This window comes from Schistocerca piceifrons, chromosome 3 (assembly GCF_021461385.2).
Source record: "Schistocerca piceifrons isolate TAMUIC-IGC-003096 chromosome 3, iqSchPice1.1, whole genome shotgun sequence".
NCBI lineage: Eukaryota > Metazoa > Arthropoda > Insecta > Orthoptera > Acrididae > Schistocerca > Schistocerca piceifrons.
In genome coordinates, this window is record NC_060140.1 from 254937039 (window position 1) to 254962087 (window position 25049).

The 25049-nt window shown below is 39.2% G+C and overlaps 1 protein-coding gene across 1 annotated transcript in view; it reads left to right on the forward strand.

Moving 5' to 3' along the window:
* The window catches only part of LOC124788079 (glutathione hydrolase-like YwrD proenzyme), a 152321-nt gene that overhangs the window by 33949 nt on the left and 93323 nt on the right, over nt 1-25049 (forward strand). The window lies entirely within an intron of this gene.

The following is a 25049-nucleotide window of genomic DNA, read 5'->3' on the forward strand; positions in this document are numbered from 1 at the left end:
ATTGACGAATACTAGTTTTAGTTGGTGGATTTGGAAACCTTTTTTTTTTCTTTTTACTCTTCAAACAAAAATTACTCACATTCATGAAGTAGGTAACAGAAATGAGACACATTCTCCAAAACATACCACAGAGATTCTACTTCACTGAGGTCTTGATAGAAGATATTGCCTAAAGGCAGAAAAGTATGCCTCAGAGGATGGCTCTAGTTAACTGAATTTCCACATAATCCTTAGGAAGAACCCAACCTATGAGCATAGCTGCCCTGGTCATGATGAATCCTATGAATGACTTTTGGCATAAAGCAGCCCACATTATATGCTTAGACTAATGGTGTCATTATGTAAACCCAGCTTGTCGTTATTTAAATTCAAATTGTGTGAAGGTTGCCATGTTAGACTTTATGAGAGTTTCCCATTGGTTTCCTCTGTTGCTCTTGAGTCAGTTGCCTCCCCAATAGTTTGACCATTGCAGCCCATCCATGAATATTTTGTTTATCAAACAATGGAAAATCCGGGAAGGAATGTAACAATATTACAGAATGAAAGTTGCTACTCACCATATAGTGGAGATGCTGATTCACAGATAGGCAGAACAAAAACATTCTCACAATTATAGCTTTCAGCCATAAAGGTCTTTGTCAACAATTGATACTCTCTCTCTCTCTCTCTCTCTCTCTCTCTCTCTCTCTCTCACACACACACACACACACAGACACAGACACACACACCACACACACACACACACACACACCAATGCAACTTGCACACATGACTAACTTGACAAAGACCTTAAGGGCCGAAAGCTATAATTGTGAGAATCTTTTTGTTGTACCTATCTGTGCCTCAGCATTTCTGCTATATGATGAGTAGCAACTTTCCTTCTCTAATATTTTGTTTATATATTTTCTTCCTCTATTTTTTGAATGGATGTTTCAAATACAGACCTTGAGGTAAGGAATAATTTCTATGGAGTTTGATTAGGCACAGTCTGTCTCATTGTACACTTGCCTTTTCCCCCTACCACCTCTCTCTGCTCTTCTCTCATTCACACTACCACAAGTCTGCTTGTGTCTGTATGTGTGGATGGATATGTGCGTGTGTGCGAGTGTATACCTGTCCTTTTTTGCCCCTAAGGTAAGTCTTTCCGCTCCCGGGATTGGAATGACTCCTTACCCTCTCCCTTAAAACCCACTTCCTTTCGTCTTCCCCTCTCCTTCCCTCTTTCCTGATGAGGCAACAGTTTGTTGCGAAAGCTTGAATTTTGTGTGTATGTTTGTGTTTGTTTGTGTGTCTATCGACCTGCCAGCACTTTTGTTCGGTAAGTCACCTCATCTTTGTTTTTTTTATATATATATATATATATATATATATATATATATTCACATCAGTCACAGATATATGAGCAAGGGAGGCACAAACAACTCTTGCTTAAATGCACTTCAAATGAACAAGTCACATCAGTCGCAGATGTATGGGCAAGGAACCAACTTTTGCTTAAATCGTGTAAGTCTGATCATCATTCTATGCCACACACATAGATCATCTGAAGAAACATTGAAACTTTTCGCACATTTCTGGTGAAGTTTTATCTAAGAAGAATAATATAACACTGTTGTAATTTACCAGTTTCAAACATAAAAGTAGTGCCAAGGAAAGCTATGAGTTGTATATTATTTGCTGAGTATCCAGCATTCATGCTTTTCAAATAATTTATATGCTATCATGGCTGATTTACCTGATCATATGGATAAGAAGTATGAATGGTTATTTCCATTGCTGTTTTGACACTAGTGACCCCGATGTAATCAGCAGACAGACACTCTCATTACTGAGAATTTCCAGTCTATGAAAATGCAAGATCCTGCAGGTGCTGAAAACCCAACAGTGTCACAAATTTCCATGCAATTACCACCATTGTAGCCTCACAATCTGTTGTTGTGGTTTGCACAGATGGAAGCTAGTTTTCATTACACTGGGACAACCACAGATTCTATGAAGTTTGCTCTATAAGTCAGCTGTGTAGCTGAAGTTCAAAAATTAAACACAGTACCTCTTGTCAAGAGTTGTATGTTGAACTGAAGACAGTTGATCTGTCAAGTCTCCTTGGCAGAAGAGGAGCACATTTCTCAGTGTTAACACAAAAAGACATTAGGACGGGAAGCTGTCAATGTGCCTGAGGTCAGAACTGTGTGTGTCACATACTTCACATGCTCCAGAGTAGCCATCTTCTGGCTCAAGTTAAAGTCGTGATAGCATTCTATTCTCTTGGACACCATTAAAAATCTGGCTGACAGGATTTGGGATGAAATAATCCTGCCATCAATCAGAACTGTAGCAGTGCCATACAATAGTGGTTTGTCATCAGCAGTCATGCAGGCACATCACAATTACCTGTCAGACAAAGTGGATGCTCTCGTAAGTTAAATGAGTGAACTGCTGGCTTGAGGCAGTTACAGCAAGTATAGAGGTCAATACTGCAGAAGACCAACATCTACATCTGTACCCATGACTGAACCTATATGATCATTCCATTTCATATCCCTACAAAGTGTTACACCCAGTCATTTGTATGATTTGGTTGATTCCATCAGTGACTCATAAGATATTATAGTCATAAATATTGCTTGCAACTCTTTGATACTACAGTCACAGATACAGCCTTTTTTTTATTTTGTGAAGTGCAAACATTTACATTTCTGAACATTTAAAGTAATTTGACAATTTTTGCAACACTTTGAAGTCTTATTAAGATCTGATTGAATATTCATGCAGCTTATTTCAGATAGTTCTTCATTATAGATAAGTGCATCATTTGCAGAAAGTTCTGAGTTATTACCCATATTGTCTGTGAGGTCATTAATATACGACAAGAAGAGCAAGGATCCCAACACATTTCCCTGGGGCACACACGAAGTTACTTCTACATCTTACAATGATTCTCCAGCCAAGATAAAATTGGGTGTCCTCCCCACCAAAAAGTCCTCAATACAGTCAAAAATTTCATTTGATACCCCATATGATAATACTTTTGACAATGAACATAGGTGTCCCACTGATTCAAATGCATTTCAGAAATCAAGAAATACTGCATTTATCTGACTACCTTGATCCAAAGTTTTCAGTATGTCATGTCAGAAAAGTATGAGTAGGGTTTCACATGGTCAATGTTTTTGGAATCCATGCTAGTTGTGATTGAGGAGGTCATTCTGTTCAAGTTACCTCATTACGTTTGAGCTCAGAATATGTTCTAAGATTCTATACCAAATGACTGTCAAGGATACTGGACAGTAGTTTTTTGGATCACTTCTACTATTGTTCTTGTAGACAGGTGTGACATGCTTTTTTTTCTTCCAAGAACTGGACATGGTTTTTTGTTTGAGAGACCTATGTCACATTTTAGTTAGAAGAGGGGCTAACTCAGCCACAAATTCAGTATAGAATTTTCCAGTGGCCTCTGGAGCTTAATTCAGTTTTAACAGTTTCAGCTGTTTCTCAATACCGCTGACATTAATACTTATTTCATTCATCTTTTCAGTGGTATGAAGATTAAACTGGGACAGTTCTCCTGGGTTTTCCTTTGTAAAGAAAGATCACACAGTCATTTCAGAATGAACTTTCTGGTTCCAAGAGGCATGAAGCAGTCACCTACATGTGCTGGTATCACTGGAAACTTGGGGATCAGATACACAAATGTATCTGAGTTTGCACCTACCCAAATTATAGTAGCAGTCAGATATAGGTGCAGCCTATTGCAGGACAGTCTATCAGATGCTCTATACTAGTGACTGGAAATTATTTTGAACACTGACTCAGATTTTTGCATTTATCCATGAACTTTCCTCTGTAATTGGAAGCCTTTGTGCAACTAACAACTCATCAGTAGATGCTTATGGTATGGAACATACTGAGCTAGACTTGGAATTTTACTGTTGTATACATCGTGGAGGCTATAACCAGAGCCACCTTCCTGGTGTAGTACCATCTGTTACCTGATGTAGCAAATACAAGGCTCATCGACAGTGTCACCAGATTTTCTACTGCTAGACTCTTACACAGTGTAGTTATTAACAGTACCAAGCTAGGGCAGGCACCAGAAAGCAGATATGACAAGTTGCTCAAACAGACAAGTTGCTCAAATAGTTACTGTCATAACCTGACCATGAAAATTGTCAAGGGAGGTCTGTCAAAATAATGTGCATTTTATCAAAACTACCAATGACCTGTTAGTTTCATACTGTTCTGTACATTTAGATCCCGATCATCTAGTGGTCGCAAAGGCAGAGTTTATCTCAATGCTTACAGAAGATGTTATTCACCCGTCTAGTAGTCCTTGGCCTTCACCCATCCATCTGGTGGCATATGGTGACCTTTTCGGTGGTTACTGTGTGCTGAATATGAGGTCAAATCTGGACAGATATCCAGTTTCTCTATTGAGGAACTACAATACCGAGCGGGGTGGCGCAGTGGTTAGACACTGGACTCGCATTCGGGAGGACGACGGTTCAATCCCGCGTCCGGCCATCCTGATTTAGGTTTTCCGTGATTTCCCTAAATCACTCCAGGCAAATGCCGGGATGGTTCCTCTGAAAGGGCATGGCTGACTTCCTTCCCAATCCTTCCCTAATCCGATGAGACCGATGACCACGCTGTCTGGTCTCCTTCCCCAAACCAACCAACCAACCAACTACAATAAAGCTCTCAGTTGTGCAACTGTGTTAAGTGTATGGGGCTGTACAAAGACTTTTTTCCAAATTCCTGTAGTGAATGAAGACATACCAAAGACTGTTATAATCACTCTGTTCAGCTTATTCAGAAGTTTTTATTTGACATTTGGTTTGCACAATGCAAACATGGCAAACATTCATTGCCTCCATGCTGTAAGGACTGTCATTCTGCTTTGCATACTTGGACGATATCCTCATTTCTTTCAGCCACAGCAGAACAGCATTAGAAATGTCTGGTGAAGATTTTCAAATGCATAGAACAACATGGCATGGTTGTGAACACTGCTAAGTGTATTTTTGGTAAATCCCAGATAACTTTTTCCAACCATCTAACTTCATCTGCAGGGTCATTGCCACTACCAGAAAAGGTGGAAGCTATCATGAAGATCCCACAGCCAGAAACCATCAAGGAGCTACACTATTTCTTGAGAATGCTGAATTTTTACTGGTATCATCTGCCTCCCTCAGTTGAGCTGCAAGAATCACTAACTGCAGCAATTACTGGACCAAGACTAGAAGGGATTCACCCATCCACTGCACAGATAAGATGATCTCTGCTTTTAATGCAGCAGAGAAAAGCCTAGAAATTGCTGCATTCCTGGCACACCCTGCACTGAACATGTCATTGTGTTAGTAATTGATGCCAGTCAGACAGCTGTTGCAGAACCATGTTATTGGTGCATGCCAACTGCTTGTCTTATTCTCACATAAGCTCTACAACTTTCAGTGTAAATGGAGTGCTTATTATCATGAGGTTCTACCCATACAAAAAGCAATCAAATACTTCAAACCACAGTTGGAAGCAAGAGAATTTACAATATTTACTGATCACAATCTGCTTATCTATACATTCAGACAGAACAACAACAACAAGTGTTTTCCTTGGTAGTACAACCATCTGGAATTTATTGCCCAATTCAATACTGATATCCACAATGTTTCTGCTGTAAAAAATGTGGTCACAGACTGTCTGTTGCAGGTCAATAGTGTGGCAAATCCTATTGATTTTTTTCCTCTCAGAAAGGAACAGGAATCAAATAATGAACTTCGGAAGCTATTGCATGATGCATCATCCAACCTTCAATTATAGCTTGCCAACATTCCTACATTCCTGCTTCTGATTACAAACTATATTGGGACATTTCCAGTGGAAGATCTTGCCCAGTTCTGCCACATGCTTTCTGCAGACATACTTTCAACAGCCTTCACAACATATGTCACCTTGGCATTAGAGCATCGACTTGCCTGGTGTGAAAACATTATGTCTGGCCTTGTTTACAGAAGAATTGTCATGAGTGGGCTCATGCATGTCTTCAGTCAATGCAGTAAAATAACCTTCCATGTGCTTGTGGCCATTGAAGAATTCCCAGGTTGACAAAGTGACTCATGCATGTGCACACCGATGTTGTGGGTCCACTATCACCCTCTAATGGTCAATGTTACTTGTTACCAAGTGAGGTGGCGCAATGGTTAGCACACTGAATTCACATCTGGGAGGACAATGGTTCAAACCCACATCCAGTCATTCAGATTTAGATTTTCCATGATTTCTCTAAATTACTCCATGCAAATGCTGATTTCCTTCCAAGTCCTCGACACACTCCAAGCTTGTGTTCTGTCTCTAATGACCTCAATGTTGACAGACATTAAACCAAATCTTACTTCCTTCCCATCCATTATCTGTTGACTACCACTGATCATTTTTCCCACTGATTGGAAGCTACACCAGTTAAAAACACATTGGCAGACACACAAACCTTTGCCTTCATTTCAAATTGTGTTTCTTGCTTCAGTTGTCCACTGCACATTATTAGGAACCACGGCCAACAATTTGAGTGAGAGTTATTTGACCAAATCAGCAAATTCTGATGTACTCTCCATCACCTGACAACTAGTTACCTCCTGGCAAACAATGGCGTGGTTGAACATTGGTGCCATTCTTTAAAGGCTGCATTAATGTGTCATGCCACCAACTGGACAAATGCATTACCTATGTTCTTACTTGGCCTTTACACTATTTACAATAATGGACTTAAGACATCATTGAGGAAGCTCATTTACGGCAAAACACTTTGGCTGCCTGGAAAATTCATTGATTCAAAGTCTGCACAGCTATTGGACCATGACCCATCAGATTTGATTTATTGCCTGAAAAAGCACATTAAAAGCATTTGCTGACATCAAGCCTCCACGCATGGAATGGAACTTAGCTCCATGCATTATGACCTCCAAATACACATATATTTTTTGTTGCATACAGGTGCTGTCAAATCTTCTCTACAGACTCCATACACAGGCTCAAATCAGGTGAATAAAAGAGAACGAACACTGGATATTGCACTGAATTGTAAAACTACTACTGTCTCAATCAACAGGGTGAAACTAACATACTTATTTCCAGATATGCTGCCAATTCTTGAACCTCAACACCATCCTCAACCTAAAATGCAAGTATTATCATCCAAAACTGACAGAAGAATGATACTATCCAAAAAAGAGACACATTACGACAAAAGAAAGCACTCGGGACGTCAAGTTCACTTTCCGGCAAGACATATGGATGGGATTCCACTTCTCTTTAGGTGGCAGACATAGCAAATAAGTCACCTGTTGTGTTTTGTTGCCATAAAGAGTTCATGAGCTGGCTACCAGAGGTGCCCTTTGTTTGGCATTGGTGGTTGTTTGTTTATCAGTGCTCCATGAGTTTAGACTGTGAGAACTACTTTGCAAGTGGAGATATATCATGCCTAGTCTTAATTTATTGTAATTTGTGAGTCAGAAGGTCTTGCTTATCATCAAAATGCATCTTGAATAAATGTTTGTTGTTAAGACTAATTCTAACATGAATAGTTTGTATGCTGTCATGGCTGATTTACCTAAACACAAACAAAAGTAGTTTGGACAGTTATTGCCATACACACTCTGATACACCAACAAGTTATCTCACTATTCAAATACACATTAATAAATACGTGGGAGTCATATACTTCACTAGTGTTCAGGATTGGATTCTTCATATAGTATCACACTAGGCCGTTACATTTCAATATCAGGAAGAGTGAAGTGTAACATCAAATAAAGACCCACCTATTGCTTAAAATATAGTTATAGTCTTAATAATTTTTCCATTACTGAAAAGGATACCATGACTTTCTGTAGATAACTTTGTCTTTGTTTGTTATTTATACTGAGTGCTGGAATGAAACCTGTGTTCTAAGAGAAAATCTGTGAATTTATAATTCAAATCTACCTTTCAAATTGTTTATCATTTATCCAGTGCAAAAAAATTCTTTGTTAAGAAAGGTAAATATATTTACAGCTTCCTTCTGTTCAAACTGTCAGTTTGATAAATTGCAGATACAAAGTACTCCTTTTTTATGGCCTTACCTCATGTCTCTGTGTGTTTGGGTTTGGTGATGTTAATGGTAGAGGGTGGCTGTATACCTCTCCTGTCATCACCCCCACCCCCACTTCCCCAATTCCCCACCCCCTGGGAAGCAATCTCTGTATTCCACTTGTCTACATCTAGTGTAGTGTCATTCCATGTGAAGGCATGAGAACATGTTTGAAGTGTTTGAAAGTAATGTAACTGATGGAGGACCTTGGTACCAGCCTAGTAGTCATATAGATGGATGTGGAAAACTGCCTAAAAACCCATCTTTAATCTGCAACCAGTTTCAGTTTGGTGCCAGCAGGTTTCCCCACATCCCAGAATCAGTGTGCTAATGTGCACAGCTATCTGGGCGGGTCGCAATTGTAAAATATTCAGATGAATTATTTACAGAACTTTGTGGAAAGTCATTGTGTATATTGTGAAGAGGATTGGGCCCAGCACACTTCCTTGGGGGACTCCTATATTGATGTATTCTGGGTTTGAAAGGTATGATTGGAGTTAGTTTGGGTGATCTCCATCTGTTGGACCCTGTTTTGCAGGTATGAATGAAACCACATGTTTGTTACTCCTCTTACTCCTAGTGCATTTAGTTTGTTTAGCAAAATTGTGTGGTCTACTGGGTCAAACACTTTGGTCAAATCAAGGAAGATCCCTGTTATGTGGTCTCCTTTGTCTAGTGCTTTGAGAGTAACATTTGAGAAATGAGCTACAGCTGAATTTGTGCTTTTGCCAGCCCAGAAACCAAATTGCTCTTTACTCAGAAGATTGAACTTCATTAAGCACCCCATGAGCCAGTTTTTCATTATGGTCTCTATGACTTTTGAAAAGGATGACTGTAATGAGATTTATCTGTAATTTTCTGTGATTTCTGGGTTACCTTTCTTATATATAGGTAGGATTTTTGCATGCTTTAGTATGTCTGGGAAGCAACCTGTGGAGAAGGATTCATTGATTATGTGCACTAAAGAGTCTTTGATGTTGTCTATGCAGTCCTTCAGTAAGCACACAGGTACTTCATCTATGCTTGCTGAATTTTTACATTTTAGGTTACTCACATCATTGCGTACTTCTGCTGTGGTTGGTTGTAGCATCATTGTGTGTGGTATTTTGTTCACCACTTGTAAATGCTTTGTTTTGTTGAACTTCTGTTGTAGTTGAGGTGCTATGTTGCTGAAATACTGAGTGGCAAAGTTTGCTAGTTTTTTGCGGTCATTTATTTTGGTATCATTGTGTTGAAGCTGCATGTTTATTGGCTTTAATTTTCTCCTATTACTTTCTTGTTTGGTGATTTCCCGTGCTGCTTTGATTTTATTATTAGCTGTTTCTATAATTTTTTTCATTTTGGTACCTTTTAGCCACTAACAATACTTTTCTATAGATCTTTCTGTATGTATGATAATTATGAAATGCTGAATCATTATGGTAGTTTTTCATTAAGCTAAGGTGCTTGAGGGTTTCAGAGGATTCCCTTATCCCATTGGTTACCCAGCTGTTATTTTTGCATGATTTAATTATTCTTAGAACTTTAGGAAATATTTCTTCAAACCTCGAATTTAAATATTGACGTAAACTTTGAAAACTCCCCATTTACAGTTGTTTCTCTGTACACTTCCTCCTATGTTTCACTGAGGCAAATAAAGCTCTATTTGACTTAGAGAAAACTCTACTGTACTTGTGTATTTTAGTATTATTATCTAATTGTATGCCTAATTTTAACAACTAACTGAATGGTCTAAGATGCCAAGGTCATCTATGACAATGTCACACCTATCTTTCTCTATGTCCATTAGCATATGGTCAGTACTTGATGCTGAATGTTTGGTTATCCTAGTGGCAGTGTTAATTAATGGTGGTATACCATAGGTGTACATAATGCTCAGAAAACTGTTGCATGACATATCTGGGTTCATCATGTTAATGTTTAGATCTCCACAAATGATGATTTTGCCTTTGGGGCTGGAGACCATTTGTAATGCTTGGGTTAACTTTGTAGTGAATGTGTCCATGTCACCACTGGGAGCACGATAAATACATAGCACAGTTAGTCTTTGGAATACATCTAGGATTTTTATCTTTAAAGCTGATATTTCTGTGTGTTTATCCTCACTTAACGCCATAACATTGTTTCTAATCTTACACATAATCCCCTCCTTCACATACATGCATGATCCACCACATTTCATAGTGCTTCTACAGTAATGACTGCCTAGACTGTAAGAGTTTAGTGCTACATTTGTTAATTCTGAACCGTTACACAAATGTTCTCTTATACAAACAAGTGAGCTGTCAATAGACTGCAGTTCCACTTCTAATTTTTGCACTTTGTTTCTTATGCACTGCATATTTTGGTGGAAGACTGAAAAGCACTGAGCAATGTTTACCTTGTAAACTTTACGTTTCTCTTGCCTTGGTCTAAAAAATCTTTTTGGTGATGAAGTGTTACAGTTATCCTACAGATTGATGCACTGGTCACAGTTTCTTCCATTGGATCCTCACATTTTCTTGCTGTTTTTGCTGAAGATGATTCTGGTGTTGCCTCTTCTTGTTCAAGTGATTATCCTGGCTGCGCCGATGCTGTGGGTGCAACTGACTTTCTTGTTATGGAGCTGTTATGGTATTTTCATATTTCCTTGATCAAAGCTGGCAGTATAACAATTGTATTTCTTGCAGTGTGGTCGTCTTTCTGTATTAGTTTTGTCAGCATTTTGCCGATGCATGACTTCCCAGTGCTGTTACAGTGTTGACCATGTTTCATGAACAGATCTCTTGAGCTGGGAAGCTCAAAGAATGTTCTGTTTTCATAATACTTGCCTATTTTATGAAATTGTCTGTTTATTTTTGTAACCTCCAAATTTACGATTGAGTTGTCCTGCAGGTCATGCCTGTGAGGCATGTTTGTCACTCTGAGGTTCAGTAGTGTTGTTTCTAGACATTGTCTGGCAAATTTACCCTTTTTCGGTACACATCGTTGCTTCCACCCATGATTATGACCGTGGAATTCTTAGATAACTCATTTAGTGAGTTGCAATTTTCATTATCTTGGTCAAAGTGTGCTCGGCTTAGTCATTCCTGTGGCCATAAATGATGAACTGTATTCATTCATTTTCTCAGCGATTCTCTTGGTGTGACTGTCACCAAGTAAAAAGACTTGTTTTTTGTAGTTCCCTGTTTTGTTGGTTGCACAAAATTTGTTGACTGTACACTTTATTGGACATTTTGTCACTGCTTTTGGTTCATCTGTATTTACTGTTTTATTACAGTCTTAATCTAGAACCAAGTATTTACCGTATTTGATAGTGGCATCACTGGAGCTGTACTTACTGTTTGTTTACATGCTTTAGTCAGCACATGCCACATTTCCTGCATAGAAAGACCATTTACAGCAACATCTTGTGCTAGGCGATGACTTTGCTCCAATCCTTGGTATTTTATTTCCAGTTCTTGAGATTTCTTCTGGCGTTTTTGGTATCTCGTGATTATAGTCACTAAATCGTTTGTATGAACCCTTACTATTGTTTCTTTTGATTTTAGTGTATTCAGTATTTCATTTTTCACGGGACTTGTTAAACACTGATGTCTTGTCTAGGTCATGATCCTCTTTTATATACTTCAGATTCACTTTTACGCTTTATCATGGTACAACGACTTGCACTCGACACACAAGATATCTTGCTGAACCTTTTTTACACAAATTTTACACACATAATTATTACATTTTATAGTAACTGAGACATCATTACATGAGGAGGTTTCACCTGGCGTCATCTTGACTACCCTTGGGCAAGTTTGAAGTTTCTTCTACTTCTGTTGATGACTCTCCATTGAAGAAAACATGCTGCATCTTTCCTTAGAATGAAACACTCTGTTCAGTCTCAGATTTTGTTTGATACTCATATGATCATAATTTTATTAATAATTGTTTTTGGATACTAATTTAAAATATTTCTTGAAAGTCAACAAGTATTGTGTCCGTCTGATTGCCTTGATCCACGATTTTCAGGATGTCATAAGAGAGAAGTGTGAGTTGGGTTTTGCATGACTGATGTTTCCAGAAGCCATTCTTCTTGGATTTGAAGAGGTCATTCTTCTTTGAGATATCTCATTGTGTTAGGGCTCAGCATGTGTTCTAAGGTTCTACAGCAAAGGCCTGTCAAAAAGTATGGGTAAACTCTAGCCATCCTTCTTGTAGCCCACTGTGGCTTGTGCTACCTTCCAACCACAGGGTACAGTTTTTTTGTTTAAAGAATTTACTCAGCTGCAAATTCTGTATGTAATCTTCCACAAATGCCATCAGGCCCTGGTGCCTTATTTAGTTTTAGTGACTTCAACTGCTTCTTACTGCCACTGGAGCTACATTCGTCATTGTGGTGATGCAAGAATTAAACTCAGGCATTACTTCTGTAACTTCCTCTGTGAAGGTATTGAAACCAGAGTTCAGCATTTCTGCTTTATCTTTGCTACTCTCAATTTTGGTTCCCATGCCACCCATGAGTGTCTAGACATTAACATTGGCGCCATTGACAGCCTTTACATATGACCAGGACATGACGAAAATCTCTTGTCAGCGTGGGAAATCATACATTGGGCAGATGTGTCACATTATTAAAGATAGGTTTCAGAAACATAGACATCAGGACACACTGTGCCAGTCAGAAAAATCTGCTGTTTCTGACCACTGTTTAGATAACTATGACTGATGGCATGAATTGTAGAGAGAACAAGATTCTATATTTCACCTCAAATTATAAAGACTTCATCATTTAAGAAGTTTGTGGAATATTCCTTTGCTTGTTAGAGGAGCAAAGACATATTAAAAACTTGAATATATAGTATTATTGTGGAACAGTAATACTAGTACTGTGTATTCAAATTTCTAATTTAATGAGTTGTCAAAATACATATATTATGTTGAGACCACACAAAACTACAATCATCTTGCCACAACTGTGTGTTCTTTTACTGCTCAGTGAGGTCACACATTAAACTAGAAGACATGAAATCTTGTCCACTTTATTACACAAATGAGTAACATATTTACTTAACTTTGACACCCTTATTTGCTGCAGGATTGCTTGATAAGTTATAGCTGTTATTGACTTTAATGCATCACTTCATGCACACATTAACAAACTGATCACTTGCAGTACATTCTTTCACATTTAAATGAACAAGTCCATCAGAAACCTTAACTATCACATTGGTCCTGTACTATAATGTTGACTCCTTCAGATGAAGTCACAAACTGAGTAGCTTCTGCATGCTAATGTTGATCCATGTTGCCATCTTCTATGTGACAACATGACCTCTGAATGACAGCACATATTACAGGAGTTAATCAATGTAGGTACAGAATTTACACTCAGAATAGATTGGGAAACAGAGAAAGGAATCTAGTGAGAACAACCAATGAGGCTCAAAGCCAGGACAACTGAGCTGGACATCGACAACTTGCCCAAGCACATATTCTGGGGTCTACAGCTTGTGGCTGTGGTGTCTGCACTGCACACTGATGGGTCTCCTGCATGGCATCTTGAAATTCAACAGCCCCTCCCTGTGATGATGGTAAAGTCTTCCACTCTTCCTGGCACCTATTCTTTCTAGCAATCTAGTTTATAAAATAGCTTTCCCCTGCAGCTCCCTGCAGTTGCTCCTGAAAATGATGTTAGTTACCTTGTACAGTTTCCATGACAGCTTCTGGTCTTACACTTGACTATCCTTCAACCAGTGAATACATTGAGAAATCTTCAAACAGCACATTTATAATAATAAAGGTTGTTTTTGTTGTGGTCTTCAGTCCTGAGACTGGTTTGATGTAGCTCTCCATGCTACTCTATCCTGTGCAAGCTTCTTCATCTCCCAGTACCTACTGCAGCCTACATCCTTCTGAATCTGCTTAGTGAATTCACCTCTTGGTCTCCCTCTATGATTTTTACCCTCCACGCTGCCCTCCAATACTAAATTGGTGATCCCTTGATGCCTCAGAACATGTCCTACCAACCAATCCCTTCTTCTAGTCAAGTTATGCCACAAACTCCTCTTCTCCCCAATTCTATTCAATAACTCCTCATTAGTTATGTGATCTACCCATCTAATCTTCAGCATTCTTCTGTAGTACCATATTTCGATAGCTTCTATTCTCTTCTTGTCTAAACTATTTATCATCCATGTTTCACTTCCATACATGGCTACACTCCATACAAATACTTTCAGAAACGACTTCCTGACACTTAAATCAATACTCGATGTTAACAAATTTCTCTTCTTCAGAAAAGCTTTCCTTGCCATTGCCAGTCTACATTTTATTTCCTCTCTACTTTGAACATCATCAGTTATTTTGCTCCCCAAATAGCAAAACTCCGTTACTACTTTAAGTGCCTCATTTCCTAAACTCATTCCCTCAGCATCACCCATTTTAATTCGACTAAATTCCATTATTCTCGTTTTGCTTTTGTTGATGTTCATCTTATATCCTCCTTTCAAGACCATGTCTATTCCGTTCAGCTGCTCTTCCAGGCCCTTTGCTGTCTCTGACACAAATACAATGTCATCGACGAACCACAAAGTTTTTATTTCTTCTCCATGGATTTTAATTCCTACTCCAAATTTTTCTTTTGTTTCCTTTACTGCTTGCTCAATATCCAGATTGAATAGCATCGGGGAGAGGCTACAACCCTGTCTCACTCTCTTCCCAACCACTGCTTCCCTTTCATGTCCCTCGACTCTTATAACTGCCGTCTGGTTTCTGTACAAATTGTAAATAGCCTTTCGTTTTCTGTATTTTACCTCTGCCACCTTCAGAATTTGAAAGAGAGTGTTCCAGTCAACATTGTCAAAAGCTTTTTCTAAGTCTACAAATGCTAGAAATGTAGGTTTGCCTTTTCTTAATCTTTCTTCTAAGACAAGTCGTAGGATCAGTATTGCCTCATGTGTTCCAACATTTCTACCGAATCCAAACTGTTCTTCCCCGAGGTCGGCATCTACCAGTTTTTCCATTCATCTGTAAGGAATTCGCATTAGTATTTTGCAGCCGTGACTTATTAAACTGATAGTTCAGTAATTTTCACATCTGTCAACACCTGCTTTCTTTGGGATTGGAATTATTATATTCTTCTTGAAGTCTGAGGGAATTTAGCCTGTCTCATACATCTTGCTCGCCAGATGGTAGAGTTTTGTCAGGACTGGCTCTCCCAAGGCTGTCAGTAGTTCTAATGGAATGTTGTCCACTCCCAGGGCCTTGTTTTGACTCAGGTCTTTCAGTGCTCTGTCAAACTCTTCATGCAATATCATATCTCCCATTTCATCTTCATCTACATCCTCTTCCATTTCCATATTATTGTCCTCAATAACATTACCCTTGTATTGACCCTCTATATACTCCTTCCACCTTTGTGCTTTCCCTTCTTTGCTTAGAAATGGGTTTCCATCTGAGCTCTTTATGTTCATGCAAGTTGTTCTATTTTCTCCAAAGATTTCTTTAATTTTCCTGTGAGCAGTATCTATCTTACCCCTAGTGAGATAAGCCTCTACATCCTTACATTTGTCCTCTGGCCATCCCTAGCCATTTTGCACTTCCTGTCGATCTCATTTTTGAGACATTTGTATTCCTTTTTGTCTGCTTCACTTACTGCATTTTTGTATTTTCTCCTTTCATCAATTAAATTCAGTACCTCTTCTGTTACCCAAGGATTTCTACTAGCCCTCGTCTTTTTACCTACTTGATCCTCTGCTGCCTTCACTATTTCATTCGTCAAAGCTACCCATTCTTCTTCTACTGTATTTCTTTCCTCCATTCCTGCCAATTGTTCCCTTAAAATTACATTTTATAAAATCAACATGTTTGAATACAGCATTTCACACATTTTAAAATCTACTATACGGTCTACATGTGCACATATGTATTCCATACACATTGAATAGAAAAGTCTTTCTACAAGAAACAGTTTCACCGTTTGTTTACTTTTGTTTTTCAAACTGACTTTAGAAATATGAATAAGTGAAATGCTGCACACTTTTATTACCATATCCACTTGATTCCTTTCTTTTCTATTTAAAAAAAAATCTGCACCATATTGTATTGAGTTATTATTAATTTAGTATTGTAAGCTGTAGTATGGTGTAGATGAATTTGTTCATGTTTTCTTTTTTCTCACCTTTTTTTCTCAGCAAAGAGTGGTTTTATATGTATATAAAATGTTTTATAATTTTTTGAGTAGTGTCTTGTAATTGTCTTTTCATCTTACATAAGGCTTATTCTGACTGCTGATTTTTTAAGTTTAAAGATTTTATTTTCATAACTTATTTATCCCATTAATCTATACCATAATGCTTTGTGGCAGTACAAAAGTACAACTTATGTAATTTACATTTTTTAGTTACACAGTGAAATTTACTGCATTTTTCCATTCTCAGTTTACTAAAAACAGTCATGCCTAGGATTTGTGTCTAGTTCAAAATGTTCTTTATTTGGGCTTGAACTACAGAAACTGTATTTTAATCTAATAAAAGAATACACTGTTCATTGTAGGCTGTAATTTGCTTTATTAAAAATGTGCTATTAGCTAATTTTGGTCACGAGCCATTGTCAAATAAATGCACAATTTCAATAAAGCACAATACAGCCTAGAACAGACAGTGTAATCTTTTATTAAACCATTAAAGACTGTGGATCCCCATAGAAGCAAAATATTTTAATCTGTTATCTAACTGGTTCCAAATAATTTTGCACACACTGCCCCATTTAGTGTGTCATGTGAAGATAAAGTTTATTGAACAAAACGTATACCAGTAGCCTAATAGTTAAATCACATAATTGTAAATTGTAAAGAAAATATACATATCATTCATTTGTTTAGAGATGATACAAATAATTAAACAATCTACACTACATATAAAATATATAAGATAATTTACTGTCCACATCACTGCCCCACTAGTACCAAAAATATTTGAGGTTGAAGTGTACATTGTTCCCAGAATGACTTGTAGCTGGAGGTTTACTTGAAAGCACAGCCCGTGGTGGTGGATGAATGTGTGCACCATGTGTCCTCATGGAATAGCACATAGGTAGCATCTCAATATTAACAGTTGTCCCTGAGCAATTGTGATTTTCAGCTGGGATAAAGAATGGCTTAAGTTTGACAATGGATATCATGGTGAAAGAGCCGTTGATGTCAATTTCGAATGTTCTGTTATGGCTTACTAGTACTGAGTATGAGCCATCATACAGTGATTGGAGAAGTTTTTGAATAGTGTTGTATCAAATGAAAACCTGTTTGGTGGACTGTAACTCTCATAGAAAATGAATGGTTGTGGGATAGAGTGTTCATCTGAAACAGTGGATGGGTCTGCTAAGTCTGTGAGAGTAGATGTTGTACAAAGTCTGAGGCTTCGATAACGTTGTTTGATACGTTACTGAAGAATCCTCCAGGCAGTAAATTTGTCTGTCCATACACTAATTCAGTTGCTACTATGTTGAGATCTTCCTTAAAAGGTGCTTGGAGAATTAGTAAGTCAATAAGGAAGCTATCAGTCAAATGCTCTATGGGTTGGCATCTTAGTGAGACCTTTAATTGTCGATGTACCCATTCTATGAGACGATTAGTGGCAGGGTGCCAGGCACAGGTCCAATCCAGTCCATGACAAGCAATGGTGAAAATGCTTTGAAGAGGTATGACTTGAAATGTTTGCCTTGATCAATAGTGATATACAGGGGACTGCCAAATCATGCAATCCAGTCATCAAAGAAAGTTGTGACTGCTGTTGCCTCTTTCACTGGATAGAGAAATGGTCAGTTGCTGCCAGGCAGTGGTAATATCTTTCAAACAATGGTAAAAGTACAATAATGTTGATGTGGAGATGTTAAAATTGCTGATTTGGTGAATGAAAGTATGAAGGGGAGCTGTAACATACTGTTATTTTGTTGCACTGATAAGCATTGCTGTGGCAGAGACCTCCATCTGTGTCCACACCTGTAATCCACAAGCCACATTTGGTGTGTGGTGTAGAGTAATTTGTGTACCAGTGTCACATCCCTCTGTTGCTGTTCCAGTCTTGTATGTATCACGGGAAGAACAATTGCCGATAAGCCAGCCTGTGGACTTGAATTTCTCTAATGTTATGTTCATGGTCCTTTCATGGGACATACTTAAGAGCATGCAATGTATTAGTTGGCTCTTCTAGGAATGTACACTCTCAAAACTTTAACAGTTGATCTCACTATGGTGTACAATGCCTCTCTTGCAATGCCTTCCACTGGGATTGGTTGAGCATCTCCAGGGCTTTTTGCACTTACTAAATGAACCTGTAATGAAATATGCTGCTCTTCTTTCGATATTCTCCATTTCCTCTGTCATTGGTATCTGGTACTGATTCCAAATTGACAAGCAATATTCAGGTACTGGTATACAGATATTCATAGATATTTTATGGAAATACTGTATTTGCTGGCATATAAGATACCCTTTTTTCCCTTTGAAAATAAGCCCAAAAAATGGATGCATCTTATACACTGGTATTAAGTTAAGGACCTATAAGCTCCATTTGTACCAAATTGGTATGTTTTAGCTTGAAGCAATTCATTAGGTGCTTCCTTGCAGATTTTGAGCATTCCAGTTGTATAGAGTTCAGTGGATGCACATGCACTATCATTAACAGTTTCTATATTGTTTGTTCAAGCTTCAGTTGTTCGGTGATCAACCTGGAGATTCGCTTGTGTTATACATGTATTGTGGTTTTATTTGCAAACTATAGTTGAAAAATGGAATTACTATGCTATTATATTTAAGCTGCAAGTGACTTCTTATTTTAGAAAGCAGAGAAACGGGGCTGCAGAAAGGCATTTTGGGCCACTTACAACTGAAAAAATTATAGGAAATTTGTGAAATGGGGAATATGTTCTAAGGAAAGTACCTTAGAGTAAACATAATCTGAGAATTGGAACTTTAAAATGGGAAAAATGTGGATTCTGAACAGACAAACAGCAATTTCAGTTTCTGCGAAAATGATCGTACAGCTACCGAAAGCAGTATCCACTAACAAAGGGATCACTGACTTTACTGCATCAATTTCATGGTGTTCAAGATTTATGAAGAGGAATCAGTTTCATATGTGGACCAAGCTAAAAATATCACAGAAGACCCCAACTGAGCACAAAGAACAAATTGTTGAATGTCATCAGTTTGTCATTAATGCAAGGAAAACTCAAAAGTATGAACTTTAACAAACTGGAGAATGGATGATACTACCTTTGATGTACCTTCTAGCAGAATTATGGATTCCAAGGGCATGAAAGCTATCATACTTAAAACTTCAGGGCACAAAGAGACTCATTACACATTCATTTTATCCTGCTGTGCTGAGGTGACAAAATTGCTGCCACTTTTAAATTTTAAAAGAAAGACACTTCCTAAGGAACAATTGCTGACAGGAGTATTTGTTCATGTACACAATAAAGGCTTTATGGAAGGAGCAGGAATGAAGTTTTGGATACATAAACTGTGGTCTAGGACACCTGGTGGCCTACTGAAGAAGCCGGTGCAGTTAGTATGGGCTCGTTTTCATTCTCACATAATGGAAGACATTGGAAATAGACTGAATGAACTGGAGAATCAGTTAGTTGTAATTCCAATAGTGCCAACTAGTTTACTTCAGCCATTCTTCAGAAAAAAAAGTCTTAAAAGTGGGGTGCATCTATTGTGACTTGCCGATCTTTCAAAGTGCCGCCACGCAGTTACGTGCATCTACATGTGGTGCTGTCTGCCAGCCATGCAGCAGCAGCACCACTGAAGGGGCCAGCCAGCCAGTGGCCACTAGACTCGGACTCACTTATGATTACTGTTAAAGTGTACACACATCTTACTCTGTTTACTTGATCTGTGACTTTCATGTATTGCATCTTCCTTGAAATATATTTGTTCAACTTGAAGTTATAACAGCATCTTTTTTGCCAGTGCATGTCATATGTTGGCAAGTATGGTAACTGTTTCCAATGATTGTTCTGCAATTGTGTAATCATACAGTAAAGGGTATTTCTGTCTATATACTCAATATATAATAGAGGGAAACATTCCACGTGGGAAAAATATATCTAAAAACAAAGATGATGTAACTTACCAAACGAAAGCACTGCCATGTTGATAGACACAAACAAACACAAACATACACACCAAATTCAAGCTTTCGCAACCAATGGTTGCTTCATCAGGAAAGAGGGAAGGAGAGGGAAAGACAAAAGGATGTGGGTTTTATGGGAGAGGGTAAGGAGTCATTCCAATCCCGGGAGCGGAAAGACTTAGCTTAGGGGCAAAAAAGGACAGGTGTACACTCGCACACACACACATATCCATCCGCACGTACACTGACACAAGCAGACATTTGTAAAGGCAAAGAGTTTGGGCAGAGATGTCAGTCGAGGAGGAAGTACAGAGGCAAAGATGTAGTTGAATGACAGGTGAGCTATGAGCGGCAGCAACTTGAAATTAGTGGAGGTTGAGGCCTGGTGGGTAACGAGAAGAGAAGATATACTGAAGGGCAAGTTCCCATCTCCGGAGTTCTGACAGGTTCGTGTTAGTGGGACGTATCCAGATAACCCGGACGGTGTAACACTGTGCCAAGATGTGCTGGCCGTGCACCAAGGCATGTTTAGCCATTTCACTCGTCCAGGGCCTCGCTGCGATGGACCACTTCCTTTCACGCCGATCACCTGCCACCCTACCTAAAACCTCTTTTCTCATTACCTTAGCCAGCTTCATCCTGACTCACAACTTCTTCACTTTTGAATTCCAGACATACCAACAATTAAAGGGAACAGCCATGGGTACCAGGATGGCCCCCTCTTATGCCAACCTAATTATGGGTCGCTTAGAGGAAGCCTTCTTGGTTACCCAGGCCTGCAAACCCACAGTTTGGTACAGATTTATTGATGACATCTTCATGATGTGGACACACAGTGAGGAAGAACTCCAGAATTTCCTCTCCAACCTCAACTCCTTTGGTTCCATCAGATTCACCTGGTCCTACTCCAAATCCCATGCCACTTTCCTTGATGTTGACCTCCATCTGTCCAATGGCCAGCTTCACACATCTCTCCACATCAAACCCACCAACAAGCAACAGTACCTCCATTATGACAGCTGCCACCCATTTCACATCAAACGGTCACTTCCCTACAGCCTAGGTCTTCATGGCAAACGAATCTGCTCCAGTTTGGAATCCCTGAACCATTACACCAACAACCTGAAAACAGCTTTCGCATCCAGCAACTACCCTCCTGACCTGGTACAGCAGCAAATTACCAGAGCCACTTCCTCATCCCCTCAAACCCAGAACCTCCCACAGAAGAACCCCAAAAGTGCCCCACTTGTGACAGGATACTTTCCGGGACTGGATCAGACTCTGAATGTGGCTCTCCAACAGGGATACAACTTCCTCAAATCCTGCCCTGAAATGAGATCCATCCTTCATGAAATCCTCCCCACTCCACCAAGAGTGTCTATCCGCCATCCACCTAACCTTTGTAACCTCTTGGTTCATCCCTATGAAATCCCCAAACCACCTTCCCTACCCTCTGGCTCCTACCCTTGTAACCGCCCCTGGTGTAAAACTTGTCCCGTGCACCCTCCCACCACCAACTTCTCCAGTCCTGTAACCCAGAAGGTGTACACGATCAAAGGCAGAGCCATGTGTGAAAGCACCCACGTGATTTACCAACTGACCTACCTACACTGTGAAGCTTTCTATGTGCGAATGACCAGCAACAAACTGTCCATTCGCATGAATGGACACAGGCAGACAGTGTTTGTTGGTAATGAGGATCACCCTGTGGCTAAACATGCCTTGGTGCACGGCCAGCACATCTTGGCACAGTGTTACACCGTCCGGGTTATCTGGATACTTTCCACTAACACCAACCTTTCAGAACTCCAGAGATGGGAACTTGCCCTTCAGTATATCCTCTCTTCTCATTACCCACCAGGCCTCAACCTCCCCTAATTTCAAGTTGCTGCCACTCATACCTCACCTGTCATTCAACAACATCTTTGCCTCTGTACTTCCTTCTCGACTGACATCTCTGCCCAAACTCTTTGCCTTTAGAAATGTCCGCTTGCGTCTGTGTACGTGCGGATGTATGTATGTGTGTGTGCGAGTGTATACCTGTCCTTTTTTCCCCCTAAGCTAAGTCTTTCCGCTCCGGGATTGGAATGACTTCTTACCCTCTCCCTTAATACACACATCCTTTCGTCTTTCCCTCTCCTTCCCTCTTTCCTGATGAAGCAACTGTTGGTTGCGAAAGCTCGAATTTTGTGTGTATGTTTGTGTGCCTATCAACATGCCAGCGCTTTTGTTTGGTTAGTTACATCATCTTTGTTTACATATATATGTTGAGGCTCAATTGCCAGTCTGTGCACCAACTGTTGATCCTCCGCAGGTCGTCCTAAATTTCTCTACAATTATTTTCCATCATTGTGACTTCTTGGTATAAACAGCATAATCCACAAAAACTCTCCTGGTACTTCTGACATTATACTACATCATTTACATGTATTGCGAAAAGTAATGACTCTATAATACTTCCTTGGGGCAAGGCCGAAACTACTTTTACTTCTGAGGACTTCTCTCTCTGTTCAGAATGACCTGCTGTGCTCTGTTTGCTGGAAATGATCTGATGTAATCACACAGTTGGTCTGATATTTCATACATTCACATTTGGCTCATTAGATGGTAGTGTGGAACTGTATCATATGCCTTCCAAAAGTCAAGGAACATGGCATCTACCTGGGTGCTGGTCTCTACTGCTTTCTGTGTCTTGTGAACAAGCAGAGGGAGCTGGGTTTCACATGATAGTTATTTTCAGAACTCATGTTGATTCCTACAGAGGAGATTTTCAGTCTCTAGAAATATCATAATACATGAACATAAAACATGTTCTAAAATTCTACAACACACTGAAGTCAGGAATATAGACCAATAGTTTGGTGTGCTCTTCTTGACTCTTCTTGAAAACAGGAATGACCTCTGATTTCTTCCAATCACTAGGAATCCTTTGTTCTGTAGAGACATTCGGTACCCTGCTGCTAGAAGAGGAGCAAGTTCTTTTGCAAACTCTTTATACAATTGAACTGATACACTGTCACATCCAGTAGCAGACAGAAGCCTTGCAATATTTGGCCTAACAAATGCCTTTTCCACTAGTCATACAGTAACTTTTACTCCTGGATAACAGAGGCTGTAAAGAGAGAAAATGGTTTGCTTGCAGAAATCTGCTGTAACAAAGGGTCATGCTTGAGATAGTGATACATCACAATCTAACACTATGTTCCAGCATGAGATTTTATTACATTGGAACTTCAAGTCTGTCAAAGCTTCATGGAACATTTGCAGATCCTTGTATTCTTCCTGGGAATTGGTGAGTGCTGTGAAATAAAGTTCCTTTACAATGGTGTCAAAGAGAGATAGTGCATCTAATGGTCCATTCTGCTCACCATCCAGATGTCAAATACCAACAGTAAACTGTGCAGTGATATCCAAATGCCAAAACCGGCATCGTGATGCCTTGTCTGGGATTGGAAGATGTTTTATGTTCTCTCATAAGTGTGAAATACCCACCTCAAAGCGTGTGCCTAAATTTGTGATTGAGGCCTAAGCCGTGTAGCATTCATAGTCATACATTGTCCCATTTTCTTGTGTTGTTGATATGTTTTTACTGATGAAAGGTGGAGGTTGCCAGTTATATTGTACGCATTGTTGTAATATAGTTCTCAGATCAAAGTTTAGATGTTATGTGATGTGGCCATAGGCCTTGATGGAAGATCCATTTGCAGCACATAAATAACTGTTTTTAGTATTTCACCATGGAAGACAAGACAAAGGGTGAACTGAGAGATCAGCACTTGTATCAGTCTCTGTTATGAACATTTGGTGACTGGTTTGAAATCAGCAGTCACCATTATTAATTTCTGGTGGTGTTTTCCTCATCGCATGGTAGTCTACACTTTTAAGCTGAAGCTCTAAGTTTTTTGTGATCCTACAGATATTCTCCCTGGTTGGTGAACACTTGTTTCTACTGAAATGGCATCAACATTATGACACACATGTAGAGCACCAAATTTCTTGGGAGCTGCAATGTGCTTAGACAGTTCACCTATTTGTGTTAGCAGTGCTTCTGGAGAACTCTCTGCACTGGTGGACATGATTACGATGCCCTGGATGAACACATCTCAACTATTTGGTCAGCAGTTTGATTGTTTTCCATGGTAGGTGTAGTTTATATGGCATGGTAATTCATGAGTAGTTCTGCATGTTATGTTTGGTGAGAAAACTTATGTAAGACACATTTTACCACTCCAATCCATGATTTAATTTCTATGGCATGTGATGCTGTTGTTCTGGTGTGTCATCAGACACTCGGGATCATCAGATGTGTGAAAATACAATTTATGCAATAAAACATTCAATAATTAATTACGTCATGTAATCACTGTTGTGACTCGCCAATCTTCCAAAGTGCCGCCGCGCAGTTACGTGCATCCTCTATATGCGGCGCTGCCTGCCAGCCATGCAGCAGCCGCGCCACCTAATCAGCCAAGCAGCCAGCAGCTGCCAGACTTGGACTCAGTGTTGATTTGAATGGTGTCAATGGTGTCAAAGAGAGATAGTGCATCTAATGGTCCATTCTGCTCACCATCCAGATGTCAAATACCAATAGTAAACTGTCTTGCTTTGTCAACTTGCTCTATGACTTACATGTGTTGTGTCATTTTTGAAATATATGTGATCAACTTGATGTTATTACAATCACAAACTGTGAATCACATCTATACATCATTCATTTATTCAAAGTTCAGAGATAACAAGAATATTGAAAGTGTACACTGCACAGATATGTATAAGACAGTTTACTGTCAACAAATCTATGACCATTAATATCTTCTACT